Here is an 8261-nt window from a genome sequence, read left to right as displayed (position 1 = left end):
AAGATTTTGAACAAATACCCTCAAACATTTTATATTCATTGTTTTGCACACCAACTCCAACTAGCTCTTGTATTCGTGGCAAAGGAAAATGAGGATGTTGCCAATTTCTTCATCAATGCTAGTAGTTTGGTGAATCTTATTGGATGGTCATGCAAGCGTGGTGATGCATTTAGAGAGAAACAACAAGAACAAATTCAGAAAGCTCTTGATATTGGTAATCTTGAAACGGGTAAAGGCTTAAATCAAGAAAGTAGTCTCATGCCTCCATGTGATACACGGTGGAACTCGCATTATGGTACAATATTTAGTATTATTGTTATGTTTGAAGTTATGGTGGAGGTGGTTGAATAGATTAAAAGTGATCGCAACCAAGATAATCTCGGTGAAGCAACTAGGTTATTCAAAGCATACAAACTTTTGATTTTGCGTTTCACCTTTTCTTAATGAGACTTATATTGGGAATTACTAATAAGTTATCACAAGCATTGCAAAAGAAAGATCAAGATATTGTGAATGCGATGACGTTAGTGGAAGTATGCAAACAAAGACTACAATCCTTGAGAGATGATGACTTTGGGGACTTGTTTCATGATGTAGAAAGGTTTTGTAAGGAGCATGATATTATCATTCCTAACATGGAGGATTTGCATTTTGTACCTGGAAAATCAAGGCGTAAAGCTCCAAAAATCACAAACTTCCATTACTATCGTGTGGACCTCTATTTTCAAGTCCTTGATATGCAACTAAAGGAATTGAATGATTGCTTCAATGAGGTAAACACCGAGTTGCTTCTTTGTATGGCATGTTTGAGTCCAGTGAATAATTTTGCATCTTTTGACAAAGCAAAAATTGTTCGTTTAGCCCAACTTTATCCTCAAGATTTTGATCATATGGACCTCATGAATCTTCCAGTTCAACTTGACAATTACATTCATAATATGAAGGTGCATAGTGAGTTTTCATCGTTGAGAGGAATTAGTGATCTTGCAAAAGAGTTAGTGAAGATCGGGAGGTGTGAAACCTATATGTTAGTGTACAAGCTTCTTACATTGGCTTTGGTGTTACCAGTTGCAACCGCTTTGGTGGAGAGAGCTTTTTCTGCTATGAAGATTGTGAAAACACCATTGCATAACAAAATGGGAGATCAATGATTGAGTGATAGCATGGTTGTTTACATTGAGAGAGATGTATTTACTTTTATTGATAATGAGCTTCTTATGCGACGTTTTCATGACATGAAACCTCGTCGGCAACAATTGTAATTTGTTTGTATTGATTAATTATGGAAGACATTACTATATAAAAAGATGTAGTTGTTGCCTTTTTTTCTTTAACCTTGAACTCTTTTAAGTTCGTCCCTCCCCCCGAGAAATCCTGGCTTCGCCACTATGTATGAGGATGCATGAAACGAAGTGGTATACTAGATGTTTAGGTTTGGTTTACGTGTAAGTAAATTTGGTTGTCACAAGGAATATATATCCATGTTTTTGAGACACAATGACACTTTTAACGAAAATCTTTGAAGGGCAAGACATAAAAGAAAAGTATAAGTATCACGACTAGTAAACTCAAATGTCTAGGTTCAAGTTTACATGCAAGTTTGGTTATCACTAAGTCCATTGACAGATCCATATTGGGACTCGGAGGCTGGAAAAAACACAAGGCATATCCTTTAAGGGCCCTTCAAATGCTGATACTAGACCTTGTGTGTCCACTAAATGTTTGATGAAATGTATGATCAGCATGACTAATCGGCATCACTTGGCAATTGGTAGGGATCTCGACAAAACACAACGCACAACATGTCTTAGCAAAGGACAACCAGAACATTAAATGTTTGACAAAATGGACCGTTAAAAACTGGAAAACAAAATTGCGTTTTCATTTTCATTTAAAAAAACTTTGATTTTTTACACTATGATCTTCGAAATTAGAATCTTGGATCCACCACTACTTAAGTCATCTCTAATGCACAAAAATTTTGAACTCAATTGTGTAGATTAAAATGGCCTAAGGAAGAGGGCCTTACTAAGTTGTCCTTGTTAATTTTGTGAAAAAATAGAAAACTCAATCGCAAAATGATTAGCCACGAAGTGATTAATTAAACGCGTACCTAAAATCCTAAATCACTTGAAGAATTATCAGAGCCAATTAAAGCGATGAGTGATGAGTGACGTCTTTCAAATACGAGGTGGAAAATTTTCGAAACACGAGAAGGGTCTGCCAAGACTGCCATGGCTGACTGAAGAAGCTACAGCCTCGATACTTCTGAAGAAAGAGGGTGTGCACGTGGAAGTTAATATATAGAAAATGCCAATTAATTATTAATTAATTAATTAGTCTTCAAATACGACACTAACGATGATATCACCATCACAAATATTGTAGACAGTGAGTAATTAATATCTGCCTCTGTTGACGACTGCTGACCGTTGAATCATCGCAAGCCATCTTGTGCGTCTGACTCACTGAGTCGTACTCAGCAGCAAGCAGCACTGGCGCCTTGTACAACAAGCAATGGACAATGACTTTAATTTCCCCCTAAAACCCTAATTAAAAAAAGTTCTTATGTAACCATGACATCAGTCAAAACGTTGCAGTTTTGTACTTTCTCCGATCATACTATATCTAGCTTTAGATTTTATTAGCTTTCAGAAGTTATCTCCAGAGACATTGCCACTTCCATGTTTAAGACCAAATCATTCTGTCAATATTTCCAGACAATGAGTAAATGCAGATTAGGCTTTAGGGTTTAGTGCGTCACACACACTTCATTATTCCGAATCGATCCTCTCATTGTGTTTTGGCACTTTGCTGTCTGGATCCTGGAAGTTGTTCACAATATTCATTGGTTTTAGGGTTTCTAGGGTTTTGGGGTTTCTAAGGTTCTTAGGGTTTTTGAAAAGTGGGAAAAGTGGAATTTTTGTTTGTGTGCATTGTAAATTGTAATTATAAATCAATAGTTTGATGATGGCGTGTGATGAGTAGGGTTTTGAGGTCATAACTTTGACTGGGTGGGACTCTGTAGAAGAAAAAAACGCATGCTTAGAACATGCCCTCGTGCCATCTTCAAGCGTGCGGCAAATATTGTCAGAATTTCTTGGACAAATTCCATGTTTAGAAAATGTTTCATTTAGAAGAGGAGAACACTTGCGTTAGAATTGGAGACCACTTAAGGAGAAAGAAGAACCGGTTATAAAATTTATACGGTGAAATATGATGTAACATTAGTGATGATCGAATGAGAACTTTCCTCGCTTCTGGAAAGGAGGATAGTATGTCGTTTAACAAATTTTGAAACCCATTCAAAAAGGAAAAAGTGAAGTAGCAGCTAGCTAACATGATTTCTTCTCACTCTTCAATCTGATACTGTTTAAAGTGATACAAATGTGGTTTCAAATAACGGTAGTGATTGGTCATGTGCAACATATATGTGCAAAGTCATCATTTAGATCGTATGTATAAAGGAAGAATCAAAGCTAGCTAGGACCACATGACGCAGCTGCAGCATAAGCAAGTAAATGATTGAATGTTGCATTGCATCAGGCATATTGATCATGACAAAACACTGAAATTACAATGATATATATACATCATGCAGGTGCAGAAAATATGTAGTTGGCTATCATGACTACTGCTGCTGCTTGTGATGCTTTTAAGATATTTGGATCGAATCGATACATCTATGCGTTAATAGATTATAGTTAATTTGAATAGGGTAACGATTTTGACAATCCGTTTTCAAAGGACTTAAAATTAACGTGATTATTTTCGGTTTTAACGAATAGGTTCTCTACTTATATCAAGTAGCGTATGATGGCGGTCATGTATCCCCCTTCAGGACTATCTTTGAAGGAGGTAGGGAGGTTCGACTTAACTTGTTCCCAATAGGGTACTACAAAAGAGGATTGAATTCGGGTCATCAAGAAGCATGATTGATTCTTCCTAAATCGATGTCCAGTCAAATGATGAGGACTGTAAATTGGTCGACAATATATCTAAGTATGTAGTCAGTTCATATATCCATCAGTGTAACACTTTTGTGAATGTGCCTATGTGGGATTAAATTATTTATATCCATTCAACTTATAACATGTCTTAAATTTTTAATGTTGCATCGTCTTAAATTCTTATGACGTGCCGATTCTTCTTATACAGATAAGTTAATTGTAATTGGTTTATAGTAAATTAGTTTACTAAATATGTAACCTAATGTTTTGTTGTTGTGATTTTAGAATATATCTTACATCAATCTCACTCCTTGAACTTCGTTACCTTATTAGACGCAAGATGTGAGGCTTGGAGACAAAATTTCGAGACTAATGTTCGGGTCATGGACGATTGGTAACTGGACATGGGATACCAAAATCCAACACAAAACAAAGTGTTTTATCAACTCGACCTTTTAAAGGTGAGCCCTTCCTTCACTTTTTCCCTTTAGGCTTCTTCAAAATCTGTCTAGGGTTTTGCGGTGTCTTAGACGACTATGTGTTCTTTTAAAAGCAAGATAATTTGGTTTTCTTCATAAAACAGAAACCAAATGTGTCACCCCCTCACCCCACTTGGATTTTCTGCCTCCCCTCTTTACTATTCATCACTTCTACAAAAGCTCATTAGGCTAAGCCTAGTGAGAAAATTCTCACACACAGACTTATTCAAGTTAGCTAGAATAGTATGCTCTCTGTTGGAGAACAATTCAGAAATAAACAAAAATAACAGAAATTCTAATATTTTATTAACCAAAATATACTTGCTATACAAAACGAAAATTACACAATAAATACAGAAATTAATGTTACTAACTTGATTACAGAAGGTAGAGGCTAGCGTAAAAGTTATGTCATTCGAACAGTATTTTCGCCCCACTCCTGTGCTTGTGGTTCTATAACGTCTGCTCGACCAGGATTCAACTACCTAATTCTAGAATCCGCACCGGATTCTAGAACTCTAGCGAATTTGCTTTTTGTGTGTTTACTCTTTAGAAAATTCGTACAGAAGGAAAGAGCAAGAAAAGATGATCCATTTTGGAAACTGTGATTGCAGATATATAGGCTGTTTCACACTCTTTCAAATACATGTTCAGTGTATTTGAAGGTACACAACTCTTTCTAAGAGTTGTCTTTTAATCAAAACGTTTTTAATTAATAAATTAATTAAAAACTTAATCCAAAAATTAAAATTAATGAATCAGATTAATTTTAAATTCCAAGGCCCCAAGTGCCCCAAGGCCCTTGTCTTGATTAATTAATATTAATTGTATTTAGGCTATTCAGATTAATTTTAAATTCCAAGGCCCCAAGTGCCCCAAGGCCCTTGTCTTGATTAATTAATATTAATTGTATTTAGGCTATATTATACAAGCCTAATCCACACAACCATAAGGCTCAAACTTTCAATCCATTTCCAAATGGCCCATGTTGTAATTACTAGACTAAAACATTAAATTTATATAAAGGTACTTGGGAATCTTATTTTCTCCAATGTGGGACAAGAGTCTCAAAACTTCCAACACTCTCAGCTGCCCTAAATTTGAATATTTTTCGGCGTAGTTTAGATCAATTTACAAGTCTTTTTGCCAAACTATTTAGCTAAACTGCAAGTAAGCACCTAATTCACTAATTCGATTAATACAAAAGCAGACATCCTGGCCAGAACTGAGAAACAGGAAGCAAAGCTTTGATCAAAGTAAATTCCGTGCTCTACTGGCCATGTACTGCATTGCTTATGCGTGCAGCCTGTGCTCAACTTTGCCTTGGAAGTTATGAATTCATCGAGATTTGTGCAACACTTCGACTTTGCTGTTTCTTTTCTTTCTTTTGATATGAATGAAATAAACCCTCTGTAGATGTACAAGTTACAGTCATATCTACTACAGTAGCATACAGTGATGCGCCACACATGAGCCAATATTTCCTTAGACAAAAGAACACTGCTGGACTCATTTCCGCAAAGATACAAAAGAGCATTGCACGCAGCACACATATATAGAAATAACCCGTCAAATGTATTAAAAGGAATGTTAATATGTGTTAAGTTGTATGTTACAAGTACGGAACTCATTCCCATGAAAGACACAAGTATTTTCCGACTCATGTTTCATGGCAAAAAAAACATCCAACTCATAATTCCAACAGAAGAATGGTAGATTTGAGAAATTTCACAATATTCTCCGACTCATATATCTAGCTCTTTCTATTAACATACTCATGTTATCAGTCACTCATTCAATTTCTCAATCGATTTTTCAAAAAATTTATGACGAAAATGCTATTTCAACGTTGGCAGTACTGCCAACTAGAAAAGTTGATGCTAACGCTACAAACAAGTAAGCTAGTGAATAATTTTATTATTGTCATAAGCATGTACGTTTTTTCCCACAAAACTATGTCGAGCATCTGCTTCGACTGGGCCCAAGGTGACTCCGTCCTTGCTTATATAACTTCAAACTTATGAAATACATATTAGTGTATGTAATATTTATTATTTTTACACTTACTTTTAAAAGTAGATGTAGAACAGCTTCGAGAAAGAAAAGAAAAAAGTGAAAAGGAATCATAACAGGAAGCAGGGAATCTCCGTAACTTGAATGATGTGTCCAAGTCGACAAATCCTGTGGGGCTCTCAGTTGCCACATTGGCAGAATTTGTAGGCCACATTTTTGTCGCTTCGATCAATTTCCTTTTGCATTCCCCACTCCAGCTTACTGCCACGTTTAAACGGACCCCGTCACCGCCAGCAGCACGTACCGTACATCACACTGGAAATTTCACTCCGTCGGTCAATGCCCTTTTACATTCCTCACTTCAGCTTACTCCACGCTCACATACAATTTAACTAGGATATTGACGAATTTCTACGGAATGATTTACGAAGAACAAGTTTATGAATAAAAGTGAAAAGTTATATCAATCTCATGATCATTTTGGCTAAAAAGGGTTAGTTTGACAAAATTACTCTTTAAAATGTGGTTACGTGGTTGCTCGCGTGATAATTTAACAATGGTGTTGACGGATTTTTCACAGAATGATCAAAATAATTTATAGTGGATAAACACAAGGACAGCTTTTAACTATTTTCAATTTAAAAGACCAAAATAAGAAGTTATACTAATCTCATATATTATTTTGGCTAAAAATAATTTATAGTGGATAAACACAAGGACCGCTTTTAACTATTTTCACAAAATGATCAAAATAATTTACGGTAGATAAACACAAGGAACGCATTTAACAATCTCATATACTATTTTGGCTAAAAAGCCTAACCACTTGGCAAAATTACTCTTTAAAATGTGGTTACGTGGTTGCTCGCGTGACAATTTAGCAATGGTATATGTCAAAGAGTTCCTATGTTTTCTAAAACATTTTAGTTCTCTTAAATTGTAAGATATGCCAATTCTTCCGTCAAATTGAAGATTATTTTCATCCGTTTTAATGGTGGAAAACTAACAAAAAGTACGATGAATTTGAAACATGAGGATAAGTTCCAAAACCAAACAGACAGTGTGGTGCACGCGCACATTGAGCGAGTGAGATAAGAGAGGAAAGTAGGTTCAAGTGGAGCACGGAAAACCCAATGAGACGGAGACGGGTCTTGGTGTTGGGAACAAGGGCCGTTTTCATGCGCGCGGATTTCAGTTAAACTTTAACCTTTTTCACCTTTCGGTAAAAACCGACCAGACTTCCAACACTGTAACAAAGTTTTATGTGGAAAAATGGAGAAAATTTTCAACGTGATTAGAACACGAGTGATTCATTACGTGTTATTATATAAGTGATACGAAGTTTAATTTTTTAAGTTATTAATTTTTTATCACACATATCTCACCATTTGTATAATATAACATATGTACTATCCTGTATTTTGATTACATTGAAAAATCTCACGGAAAAATTGCAACTTCTAGCAGTATTATTGGTCAATACAATTAATTAATATTTTTTCTTCTTCTTTTATTTGGGAATGTATAAGTACAAATTATTTGCTTTCTTTCTTGAAGTTCGTATATTTATGTAGGGTTTGATTTTCCAACTTTTTCAGTGAGTGTCTGTCATCCCATGCTATGAAATTAACATAAAAAAAAGTTTTAAATTTGAATAACTACTCAATCTTTACGGTGATCTCAAATTGGTGATATCTTTTTAAAACATTTTAAATAACTACTTAAATTTTTGAAAACCGGACATCTATTAGGTTCACTATCGGTGAGCGATGATGTAACCAAATATTAAGCCTGAGTTCATTCTCAAGTCATCTATGAA

Source organism: Malus sylvestris, chromosome 11, assembly GCF_916048215.2.
Source record: "Malus sylvestris chromosome 11, drMalSylv7.2, whole genome shotgun sequence".
In the NCBI taxonomy this organism is placed as follows: domain Eukaryota; kingdom Viridiplantae; phylum Streptophyta; class Magnoliopsida; order Rosales; family Rosaceae; genus Malus; species Malus sylvestris.
Note: the sequence above shows the minus strand (reverse complement) of the source record.